The sequence below is a fragment of the Passer domesticus genome, chromosome 1, assembly GCF_036417665.1.
Source record: "Passer domesticus isolate bPasDom1 chromosome 1, bPasDom1.hap1, whole genome shotgun sequence".
NCBI classification, from domain to species: Eukaryota; Metazoa; Chordata; class Aves; order Passeriformes; family Passeridae; genus Passer; species Passer domesticus.
The window spans coordinates 10,980,442-10,993,456 of NC_087474.1; the positions used below are offsets into that span (position 1 = coordinate 10,980,442).

Consider the following 13,015-nt stretch of genomic DNA (forward strand, 5'->3'; position numbering starts at 1 on the left):
AGCTTGAACTTGTCCTTGGTTGTTTCTTTATATGGAAAATAATTCTCACTGCTACTAAAAAGAAAGAGTTCAAGCTCCCAGTACCTTTTGCAAATAAAACCATTAATACTATTTTTCTTTCTCTTTACCTTTTTTCTTTCTTTTATTTTTTTTAAACTGTTTGGAAATTGGGGCAGACAATATGGAATGGGATTTACCCAGAGTTACCCAGCAGGTCACAGATACAGCTAGGGAAGAATCTGATCCGCTGTGACCCACTGCCTGTGCCACATGGGCTGCAGTAATCACCTAAGTAAGAAGCTGCACAAAGTGACCACAGCAAGAGCTGCCCCCTATGACCCATTTCACCAGCTTCACTCTTTCCCATTATTTTGAATTTTTCTATGTCACCCTGCCTTTTGTATGGTAAGGGATTTGGTGGCTGAGTACTTGAATTTGTGGGAGGATCTGTTCCTATTGAGCAAGAGAAGGTTCCAGGTTCTGGTTCAGAAGGAGCTGCAAGATGAGCCATGGCAGAGCAACTTCTGGTTTTGCTGATCATGCTCCACTTCTCCCGCTTATGTAACAAGGCAATTGTTGCAGAGGTATCAGTATCATTGTTTATCACACTCATTTTTCAGGTATGCAGGATTAAACTAGTTTGGATCATCAGAATTCATTCATTCCTTCAGAAGTTCAAAGCAAGGTCAGCACAAACCAGATCTTTGTCTTGAAAACATTTAGGCTTCTTTCTTTTGTATTATTTTTAATAATTTTTTTCCTTATCTTACATTAGTTCCATATTTAGCTATGTCCACACATAAAATATTTTTGGCATAGAAAGTCCTTCATTCAAGTCATTCCCCTTCATGTCACCAATTAATTCAGACCATTAACTAAGAAGCAAACTAGTTAGTAATTTATCCATATGTGGCCTGCATGTGTAGCAGTCTTGGAGGCTTGTGAATGCAGTTGGCTAGCAAAGAAACCACTGGCATTTCATTACATTTTTGTGTGGCATTTTCTGCCCCTGCCCCAGAAAAATTGAAAAGCCGAAGCACAGCCCATCTTTACAGTAATTCCTACCAATGCAATCAGAAACTGAAAAGTTTCTTATCTGACATTTCTAGTACAATTTCCAGGGCTCAGATCTTGTTACCAAATGGGCAGTCACCTGGTCAAAACTTTGGCTCATTTTTTGTTGGCAAAGCTCTGTGAAGATTGCTAAATTTATACTGTGAATAAAATCAAAGGTAATCTGGATAAGTAAAGAATCAGTGATAACTGAATATTAGAAATTAATTCTCCTGTTGTAAACTCTATCTGCGACTTTCAGACTTTTATTACAGACTGTGCCTTACTAAAGTCTCTGAGCTCTTCCCCATCAAGTCCCAGTTTAATCAAGACTTTTATTTTGGCTGATTCTCTCTCAGTATTTTCATAGTTCAAGTCTATAATCACTATTCAATAGTTTTAATTATAGCTACTGCTCAAGAGACCTGAAACATAGCTTTTCATATCTTTATGAACTATTTTTTGTATGGGGTTTTGAAGATTTCATAATTTAAATACTATTAGAAAAGTTTTATGTGAAGTGAAAGTGAGATCTGGGCTATAGTGAATACCCATGAATGACTTCAAGATTTTATTAATTGCTTTGTGCCTGGATCCTGCAGCCATCACAGACTTAACAGGTGCAAGTTGAATGTGCACACTACAGAACTTTGAGGGGGCTTCAGAACACAACTCTTTAGGGTTATGAGAAATGTTCAAGCCTCCTCTGTAGCTTATTTAAAAAAAAAAAAAAGCCCAAAAAACAAGTGTCACAAAACTCACTGCCTTCCAAACCCACAAAAATATCCTTGTGTGTCTGTATACACTGAAAGAGTTGTTTCCTGCAAGGATATCCTCACTTCAAGGTGGTGAGACACAGGCTGCACAGGCAAACATCTGCTTTGCTTTGCCTTTTCTATCATGAGATTTGGGCAGCCTGTGGATGTGATTAGTGATCCTGTGGGAATACTGCCATGCTCCATCCTATATCTTCAATGTTTACCCTGTTCTGATGCTGTTTTGCACTCTGGCAGATACCACCAGCTCACACAGTGTACACATCACAGTGATTCAGTTTCCTTCTTCCAGATATTTTTCACTTAGACACAAGCAGTGTTTATAAGGATTCCCTGGAAGAAACAGACAATCAGCTTATCCCAAGCAGAGCTTGGAACAGGGAACTCTTCTAAGGTAGACTGGGCAAATTGCTTTCCTAGAAGTGCCTTTCAAAGTCTCCACAATCAGATGTTCAAGTTTGGATTTCTTAGGAGTGTATAATACCTGAAACTACACACAAGGCAATACAATTGCTCATGGACGCCTTTAGTGATGATTTTTTTATATTTTCTTGTATATATAAATAGAAAATGTGATGAATGCTATTACTTGTCTGCCTTATGTGTCCTCCTGAGTTGGCTTCATCACTTCATTTGAAGGTGATAAGTTTTGTTTTGTCTTCTCTCTTTTTATCTCTGTTCTGTTTTCCTTTCAGTGCAGCTCTAACTCCAGACTAGTGGATGTCAACATCATATCTAATCCTCTGAAACTAAACTCTCAAATTTTTTTTTTTATTATTTTCTTCCAAGGCAAAGTATTTTCTGTAATTGCTGCTGGAATGAAAGCACTGGAGAATGAGGACAATATTTGTCTATTAGAGACAACAGAATAACAAACTTCTCTGTAATGCAGTTGGCATGAAGCTTCTGTATTTTCATCTGTGGATAATTGTTTCTGTGATCAACAAGGAAAAGTTGCAAGACTGTTGTAGTCTACAGAGGGAACTAAGAGCTGTTCTGTCTGAAAACATTGAACTAATTTAAATCAGGCTAGGGGAAAAGTGATCAGAAAAAACATACAGTCAATTAATAGAAATTTCTCTAACATGTAGAGGAGGGAAAGAGATTCAAGATAATCTATAGGAATCCTGCTTATGTCTTCAGTCAGTTGTGATTCTGGTTTTTTTTTTTTTTTGTTTGTTTTTTTTTTTTGTTTGTTTGTTTGTTTTGTTTTGTTTTGTATTTTTTTTAATGTGAATAATTAAAAATAAAAGCATGAGAGAGAAAAGAGCACAGAAGGGGTAAAAAATTATCTGGAGCAAAAATGGCCTATTTCTTGAGGTAAGTCCTTTCCTGGTCACTGGAAACAGTTGTCTAATACAACATATGACAGACTGCATGACAGGAAAGATTACTTCCTACTTGCCCTTCTTCTTTGGTGCTAATAGAGAAGCTGTTCTACTCCACTTTCAGAGACAGGAAAGCTGAGTAGGAGATGGTGTAGGTCTCCTTGAGGATATTATGTCCTTCAGGAGAAGTGGCGGGACTGAAAGCAGTAGAGTGTGAAACTGTGTCAGAATTAGGAAAGGTATGGGAGAAAAATTGGATCATCAATTCTTCGTTGTGTTGCTCTGAAGAAACAATTTTGTCCTTGGTAAATAATGCTGTGTATAAGGAAGCTTTTGTCAAAAGGGAACAGAACTAAACTGATGGGACTAAAGATTTGGACTAAAATCAGATGTTTTCTTTAAATCTTATTTGCTGTGTGTGGGCTGTGTTGGATGTCCAGGCTGAGAAAGAGAAATTGTCTGACTCTACCTGAAGAGGAAAGTGATGGCTAAAGACCTGCTCAGCAGAGGGAGTGTGGTCAGAGAGATAAGAAAATGTCAGAGGTACAGTTTTCTCAGAGGCTGTAAGAATCAGTGGTAAACATAAGAAGGCACAAACACACAGATCCTTAAAATACCTTAAAGAGTCTAGTCCTTAGTCTTCAGGATTATCCAGGCTTTTGATTCTGATAAGATGGTTTATGAAGGTGCCAAAGGGTACTGTTTACAGAGATGCTATTTATTATGTTTGCATTGAAAGCATTCTGTTCACTATATGGAACATGCTGCAGAGATAATTTGCAATTGTCTAATCTATGTGTGAGAACTGTGAACATATGACTCTGATGTGAAATCAAGTCTCTCTGGGAGACACATTTGTTTTTTTCTCTAGCATTTACTCAGTTCCTTTTTTGGGGGCTGACAGGTACACTCCAATAATACACCTTCAAATGTTGTTTGCTTTAACAATGTCCTATTATAGCTATGCCTCCACTGAGAGGAAAAACTGTCTGGTGTCCAGAAAAGAGATGCTGGCTTACCCATGGTGCCTGTTATTCTAGTATAGTCTCTGATTCTCTTACCACCATTGCCATCATACCATCTCTCATATGAGCATAGAACATGAGAACAAGGATGTTTGGATAATATCCACCTCCTCTGCATCTCAGAGTGGCAAGTAGGATATGACATGGAATAATGCAGGGCTTTAGAGGGCCCAGCAGAGTGATTCCACACCTCAGTGTGTCCATTAGTTTATCTCTAGTCATGCTGCCAGTATTAGGTTTGAGCCCCTTTAATACCCAGTAGAGCCCTTTCCCCCTTCACTGTGCTTTTACCTCACTGCCCAGGAGTTTTTATTTAGAGCCCTGCAGTAGTGAGTAATGATACTGTGCTAGAATCAGGTCTTCAGCCTGGTAATGTTTTATGGAAACAAACAAATCTTAGCCAGAAATTTTGCCATGCTTTTTTTTTTTTTTTCTTTTTTCCTTTCTGTTTCAGTTTCAACCAGCACCAAACTCCATTACCTGTTAATAAGATATTAGTTATGCTGAGCAGGTGATACTGAATGCATTTCTATTCCTTTCAGATACACAGGGAGTGTAGTATTAGTTATTGTATTAGTTCATTGTCACTGTGGTGAATGACATTTTTGGCTTAGAGATATCTATACAAAAATAATTTAAGCCCAAACCCCATTTTTGGTCTGTCCTGGCTTGCATGCAAAAACAGTCGTATTCCATTATTCTTTAGTTTCATCAAAGAATAGCAGTGAGGACACTATCTCCACAACACAGGCTTACAAAATTTTCGTAAGCATGTGAACACCATTTCAGAAGGGACTTTCTGGTCTGAAGTAGAGGAGAGAGGCATTTTTGGGCTAATCAGGACTTTTTTGCTTCTTCTTGGTAAGGCATATTTAAATACTGATCTCTTCATTCCCACAGTGTCATAAAGTTGCTCAACCAGAATGGAGAGGAAAGTGCTTCTGTTACTGAAGCAGAATATAGTAATATATCTACTTGCCATATGTCATTATCAAAGAAATACTGCAGCCAGGTTAGACAGAATATTTGGAATCTCACAATCATTTAAACCCTTGTTTCAAGCCAATGAAAGTCTATAAGACAGGTACCTCAGTATGCATGTTTCATAACCTATTGTCTACTCATTTATCAAAGTATTTTCTTTCTTTTTTCCAAATTTTTTTTACTATCTTCCATTATATTTGTAAAGTGTTTGAGATGGGCTACTCATGGAATAACATATTCTTTCAGGTAATTATTTATGCAAATTCTATGTCTTCCTAGTCTTCAGCAATACACAAATGTCCTTAAATACACACATGGCTTGAGTTTTACTACATGAGTTTTGCTACAGCCTGCAGCATGTGCCCAGCCCTCTCCTTCCCTCCCTTCCCTCTACCTGTCCAGCTCAGGGTCTGAGCTACCCTTCCATATGTCCTGATCACAATTCATTCAATCCCTTCTGCTCTAATGATAACATGCTTGAAAAGAGATCTCTGTCCTTCCTTATGAAAGCCAAGGCTAATCTGGAAAAGTTTTTACTTCCCAATTATATGATTAGTAATGGGAGTTTCATACAATGGATCTCACTTTACTCCCACGCAAAGCTCCATTTCACTGCAACATAATCCTGTCAACTAAAGTGCTGTTTTTATCTCAGTGTCACCAGGAGAAAGGAAAAGATCAGAAATCTCTGTAAAGTAGGATCCTTTTAAAATTTTTGTTTGTAGCAGCTCTTGATGGAGAAGCTCTTTGAGTCTGAATGGTCAAATTAAAAAAATAAAACACAGCTCATTTCTTTGCTGAAAAATAATATTAATAATAATAACAACAACAATACTATGATAAATTGTTTTTCAGTGAGCTGAGGGTTTCTGGGAGAAGCCTCCAGAGCAGAGAGGTGTGAGGCACTCAGAGGGAGGGAGGGAGAGTGGCACCGCTGCTGCTCCCCCACGTCCCTGCAGAGCCCCCTGGGCTGGGGAATCAGCAGAGGGGAGCAAGCAGTGCCAAAATGTTCCTCACAGCCCTGTCTGACAAGGGAGCTCAGATGAAAGCTGTGCTATTTTAGTAGAAGTCTTTGGGTAAAAATAAGACCATAATGCACAGCAGTGATCTAATAGTTTATAACAGGTTTATTCACGAGTCCTCATTTAGTGTCCACTTAGGTAAAACTCCTGTGGATTTAGCAGCTAGTCAATCAAAAAGCAAAATATTTTGTCAAATGTTTAAAAATAAATAGCTATCTGACTTCAACAAAGGAACTTTTGCCCCATCCAGCTGTTGTTTTTATAGAGTTTTCTATCGCCATTTATGGTGTTTCTTTTCTCTCCTGCTCCTGTGCTCTGTTTCTCTTATGCAATGAATTGTGAGAGTAAGACAAACTAGGCAAGGAGATAAAGACATCATGTGATTTTTCTTTATTTGTTCTGTAAAGCATGTAGCTCATTTTATACAATTGTATAAATGGCAGTAAAACACTTGGCCTCAGTGGGAGCTTTATTTGGGTAATTTCTACATAAGGACTGCAGTCTGGGGCTCCCACTGTTTTAAGCAGTTCCAAAATACTGAGATCACATCTGTACAATATCTAATATTTATTTTGCTTCTCTACAAAGCTGGGATATTTGGAAAAAAGGAGGAAGAAAAATAAAACCACTAAGTGAATGCATTTTAGGAGTGCGTAGCATTGGATGATCTCTCCTCTGAGCTTTGCGTGTGTTTTCCATTTGAAATAATGTGTGAAAGTACCTGGAAGTTTTTATGTTTCCAATTGTAGTCTTTAAGCAAAAAACACCTTAAAGAGACTTTTCATTCAGAGAGAGAATAACAAATGTTCTAAAATACCTTATCTTAGGTATATAATAATGTTTATACACAAAAATCTTTCCCCTGTCCCAGAGGAGGATACGGTGAGGGGCGAGGTGACACAAACTACAGCAGCTCTGTGCTGTGGTGGCACAGGGTGCAGTATTTTGCCACAGCTTCTCCAGACTGCTCGTGCAGAATCCTGTGCTATACTGGCTTTGAGGGGCACAGCAGAGTGGCACCTCCCCTAGCACTGGCTGGGCACAGGACTTCACAGGAATTTCTTGTTGCATTTTCACAGGAGCAGACAAGCTGGCTAAGGATTTCAGCAACCAGCCAAAATGTGACATGAAGCCTTTTTATCTGTATGAGTCAGACAAGAAGAAAATCTAAGAGGCTGCTGACTCTCACAGCCTGAGAATTGATTTTTTGGTAGAGTCTACTGTTTTATGTAAATACTAAGCTTTCCAAGAATAACACTGAATTCTTCTTTTAAATATTTAAACTCTGCAAGAGATTGGGTTAATCAGTAGAAGCAATATTGGACTGAGTATACATCACCCCAAACATTTTGAACCAGTCACTTATTCCCATCATCTAAACCAGCTAGTTTTACAGAAATATGAGTAATTATGCTGTAGGAAAATACCTGACTCTGCACAAAAGAAAAAAAAAAACCAAAAAACCAAAACTAAACTAAAAAAAAAAAGAACTGAGAAAATGGCTAGAGGGGCTAATAAAGAGTAATGAAAAGAAGAAATTAAATATTTGGAGAGATGAACACTATGAAGTAGGGATGCCATGTGACATTAATTTGAAATTATGACTTTCTAATTGCTGTTCTTCTGCAGTTGAACTGTTTTTCTAAGATACATATTTGCTATTTTAGTGTATGAGCATGTCTTACAGAGTCCCCTTGTAGATCTCTGTTAGGTCTGTTACAATTTACTTGCCTTGAAACTCAATAGCTCTTTTTTGCTGCTGCAATGGCCTTTGTGACCAGTGTAGACATTAAATGTGGAAGGAGCACAAACCCAGAGGAAAGGAAGGTATTAAAGACTAAATGGTCTTGTAAAACTTTTTCAGCTCTTAATCCAGCTCTCACATCAAGAGGCACTCAGGACCCAACTGCAGGAATTTCTACGAATGCCAGTCAAAAAATACTTGTTCTCTTTTGAAAAAAGTAATACTGAAGTGTCATCATGGAAACCTTGCTTTTACATAAAGACATCATAAGAGGATAAACAAAGTTGAGTCTGTATGAGGGGCTTTCATCTTGCAACAAGACTTGGAATCTTTGATAGTGGGTATTTATATGCCTAAGATACAAGCATCTGAAGTATGAGCACCTAAGCAATAAAGGTAAGTTTTGTGACAAAGAATGAAAAGTATTGTGTGGGAGGAGAGGCTGAACAGGGACACAGCCATTTTCTTACCCTCTGAAAGCACACAGAATGGTGAAAAAGAAGCAGGGTGTAACAGTTTTCTTGAATGTCCAGTAAATCTGCTCCATATATAAACAGCTAGAAGTGATATTGAAAAAAGCAGTATGCTTTATAGTTTGAAAATGGAATCCATCAAAGGCCTCTAGCTAGGTGACATCTTGGAATTAAAACTGTCCCTCCAAATAGGCCAGCAAACACTATTGGATTTCTGGGACCTTCAATGTACCAGTGAGAGATGTATAAGCTTGAATATGATCCTTTATGCTTTCTCAAAACCAGAGTGTAATGTGCAAGGTAGCTCATGTACAGAATAGTCATTCCACTTTAATTTTAGAGAGAATGAATTACTAGAGTACTATAAAATAAAAAACAGGTTATAAAACATGCAGGAGAAGAACAAGTTGTACTGCCAGCTCCAGCTCAGATACATATGCACAATGCTGACAAAATGAGCTGTCTTTCCCAGCCTCAGTGACAGCAAATAAAGAGTGATGGCTAACAAAAACAATGTGATAAAGGCTGGGTTGTGTGAATTGCTCCTTTGCAGGAAACCCATAGTACAACGTATTCATTAGTCATATTATTGCTAACTGAGGGTTATGTATAGCTCCCTCTCCACCCAGCTCAAAGCACAGTATGTACTGTATGTTTCCTCTGATGCACTGGTAGTGATCAGATCGAAGCTGGCTCTAATGTAAGCCAGAAAGGAAAATAAAACCAGCGGTTCTTAGAAGGGGAGGAAAAAGAAAGCAAAGGAACAGTAAGGACACATTAATTTAAAGTGATGTGAAAGACTCAGGGTATGTACAGCATCAGGGATGAAAAAATATGGGAAGTGGCATTTCATGAGTGGTAGAAAAAAAATCTATAGAAATTGGCAGTGGTTTACATTCGTGTATTATGGTTCTTGGCTCGGCTACTGCCAGTGGTGGTGTTTGTTAGAATGCTGCCTGTACAACCAAGGACCAAAAAAAGCTGCCAACTTACAGCTGGTGATGTGCTTTATGTCAAGAGTAAAGGTAGAAGGACTGATACAGACAACACACCAATTTTCTCATTGGGACAAAAGGACTCCTGATGGTTTTAATCCAGAAGGGAAGATGGTTGATCAGCCTGGAGTGCATTCTGGTCTTTTGAGTGTCTGAAGAAGTCATTACTTAAAGGCCTTGGAGGGTGTAAGAGCATTCAACTACTCAGTGCTTGCTCATCAACTCCAGCAAGAGAGTCAGAAGGCTCAATTATGAGTCTACTAACAGTAAATCCTAAAAATACTCCCTGATTTCCCAATTTACTCTTTCAGGTTTGAGAGCTGAGGAGGCACTGGTGAGGTAGAGTCAGATGTTCAATCAAGTCACTTCAAAGTAACAAGTTACTACACGTCAGGGCCGTGGTAAAGGTTCTTGTGAGAGCTCTGAGCCAAAGGGAGATGCCTGATGAATTGAGACAATTTAGTCCAGAGTGGGAAGGAGCTGTGTGCAGCCGTGGACACTGCTTTGGAGCCAGCATTATCTCCCTTGTCAGTGCTGCTCCTACACCTGAATGTTGTCACACATAGGAGCAGAAACATTTCCTGCTGTGTCCTTGTACCTCATTTCAGCTCCAGGATTGTGTGTAAGCCACATGTCTGTGTGAAGAGAGAATGTCAAAGGAGCCTAAAGAGGTAAAAATATCTGAAGTCTACTGAAATTCAGTGCAAATTGAATGTTTAACAGATTAAGACCCCAATTAAATTATCAAGGATTCAGAAAAACTGCACAGATATTGCAGGTGTAAATTCATGTAATTGCATAGTACGGAGTCCCAGTTTAACTTCACCCATAATCTCATTTTGTTCTGTAAAACACATAGTTTACCTAACATTTTAAAAGCAATTTATTTCTCTTGACAGATAAGACATTACATTATTTTCTTACATTTGGATTGTCATCAGTCATCAAGTCAGAGATAACCCAAAGTCATTATACCAAGTACTTATAATTTTCCCCCTCAGAAAAAAAGCACTCACCCCAGCTGACTTTTGTCTAGGTACAGGAATATAAAATCCAACAGAGAGAAGCTCAACATTTGCACTGACAACTGCACAAGGCTCAGTTTTATCATAAATGAATATGACTTTCCCAGAAAAATGAATTTGGAGATTCAGTGTGTGCTCACTAGGTTTTTGAAGGAAGGCTCACTGGGAAGTCTTGTGATGATCTACATTGAGTTACTACAGGGCACCCCCTTGAAACAAGGGTTGGCACTGGAGACACACTCCATTATTTATTAAGGCCGCAATGCTTCTGCAACACTTATCAACTCACAAACTTCTTATGCAAAACATGAATATTCCTGAAACTGTATTTTGGGCTTACTGATTTGCCTGGTGCCATGGCTCCAAGCTGCATGTGAGGTTTTCTAGTTTGCTCAGGGGACTAGCTAAGTCAGTGCTGAGACACAGACTTTGATGGAGACTTACAATATCCATCAAACACTTTATTGGCCAAAGGAGAGCCAAGGATTAAAACCTTAATCCTTGAAGCAAATTTTATTTCCTAACTTTTATTTTACCCACAAAACAAAGTCCCTATAAACCCAGCCAGGAGGATTTACTGGATGCATTTTTTCCAGCTTGAAAGCAAATCTTTAACTCTCTATCCTTCATTTTATGAGACGCTGTGAGCTCATCACAGTGCTGCAGTGCAGGCTTGAGCCTCAGCTTCTTTTGTACTTGACTTGCCTTGACCAAAAGGTCTTAAGAGCATGGAAAGCACCTCAGGAATGGTGAGTCTGAGAGTGGCAAAGAGCAGGATTGAAAACAGAATTAGGTTAGAAATAGGAGTTTGCAATTATTTGCTTATCAATATTCTGGTTCAAGCACTGAGGGACTGGTTTTGGATGTCCATCGTCCATTGCTCTGCTCATAAGTTCTTTTGTATTATGTAGCCTTGTACACTGAATAAAATGCACAAACCAGCAACCCTCTGAGGACAAGAGATGATGACACTTCCTCATGTATTTGAGGTAGCTTGGGAGGACAACAGAGCAGCTGAGGAGCAGGAAATGCTGAGACAGTAAATGGCACATACGTATTGTCAGGGCTGCTCAGGAAACTCCCTGATTTAATCACCTTATTTTTAGAGGGGACAATTTTGATGGAACAGCACAGGAGAGCAGAAATAACACTGTACTTGAACCCCCTTCTGAAGGAATTTGTATGCTAACAGAACAAGATTTATGTATTCAGCTAGCACAATGGAACTAATCTAAAGGTGGCAACTATTTTTTAGAACATGAAAAGCAGTGTCAGGAGAGACAGTAAAGTTAAAGAAGGCAAAACACAAAAAAACCAAATATATTATACTAATATGTAATTATCTACCTAAAGAGTAGGGCATTAAAGAGGAATATAAGGTCATGCTTGAGTTAATTCACACAGAGCTGCATCACAATATTTGGAAGCATTTCAATGGTACTTCATTCTTTAGACATGCAATGAGGTGTCAGTGGTTAAAAAGATAAATCCCAGTCTATTAGATGAATCAATGGAGCTTTTACTCACCATGACTACTGGTAGCAGAAATGCTTCTGAAATTAAATATTTAATAGTAAAACAGATATTGAGAAAATAACATCATGAAAACTTTTCATTAAAAAAAAACAAACACAGAAACAAAAACCAAAAAGAAGCAAATGTAAAGAACCTAAATAGATGCAATGTAATTTTTTACTAGTTCTTACCAAGTCATCTAGAAACAAATTTTGAAAAAAATAAAAAAAGTATTTTTGACTGGATATGTAGAGGGGAATCAGTGAGAAAAAAGGAGAGAAATCCTTTAGGTTTCAAGGAAATTCTGCCAGCTCTGCATGTGTACTCACAGGAAATACAAGTACAGCACAGGAGAATATGAGTGTGCAGTTACTGAGGTTTTTGAAGCAGGACTGGCTGCAAAGGCATGTCCCACAAGAGCCAGCACAAACTGTACTGTAAACTGGAAATGACAGGAGAGCACTTTCACCCCGTCTATAGCACATTATGGGAACAACACCAAAGCCCAGGGTTGCCTTGACCTAAAGAAAAGCCAAATACTTTGGCAGAACATACTGTAGGTTCTTCCAAATATGGAAGTTTTTTCTGGTCTCTGGGCATATTTCAGCAGAACTATTTTTAAACATAATGTTCACGCTTTTCAAGTACTTTTTCTTTGATTGGGGAGCAGAAAAAATGGAGAGAGTGTAGTAATTCCCATCGGGTTTTTTTTTTCCATTTTCTAAACAGGATGTTCCTGGTTTCAGAAATATCAAATAATACTACTGCATGTGTACAGCTGAGAGATAACAACCATATTTCTTTGCTTTCCACAGATTTTTTTTTTCTTTTTTTAAGAAGGAAAACAAAAAGTTAGGATTATCTCCCTTCCTCCACCTCAATAACAGAAGTTATCATAATCTAGTCTGGCCAAAGCAGCAGAACTTTTAGAGAACTATCCCTCACTGTTTTCCAGCTGTCTGAGAACTCACAAGTTTCTGTAGGAAGACATTAATTCCAGCACCTGGAGTCCTACGGTGGCATTAGAGCATCATTTTGTCATCTCTGTGTATATATAAGGATTTTAAGTGACACT

At 38.4% G+C, this 13,015-nt stretch overlaps 2 long non-coding RNA genes across 3 annotated transcripts in view; one reads left to right on the top strand and one right to left on the bottom strand.

Moving 5' to 3' along the window:
- The window catches only part of LOC135287022 (uncharacterized), a 26,142-nt gene extending 13,804 nt beyond the window's left edge, over positions 1-12,338 (bottom strand). The window contains exons 1-3 of one of the 2 annotated variants that reach the window (XR_010350940.1): positions 12,270-12,328; positions 11,953-11,978; positions 10,750-11,180 (exon numbers count right to left, since the gene is read on the bottom strand). This is a non-coding gene — a long non-coding RNA (uncharacterized LOC135287022). Of the gene's footprint in view, positions 1-10,749; positions 11,181-11,952; positions 11,979-12,269 lie in introns of those variants that run through there. The other variant, XR_010350941.1, reaches the window with a different exon arrangement.
- The window catches only part of LOC135287015 (uncharacterized), a 26,257-nt gene continuing 15,377 nt past the window's right edge, over positions 2,136-13,015 (top strand). Inside the window, exon 1 of the long non-coding RNA XR_010350935.1 lies at positions 2,136-2,223. This is a non-coding gene — a long non-coding RNA (uncharacterized LOC135287015). The remainder of the gene's footprint in view (positions 2,224-13,015) is intronic.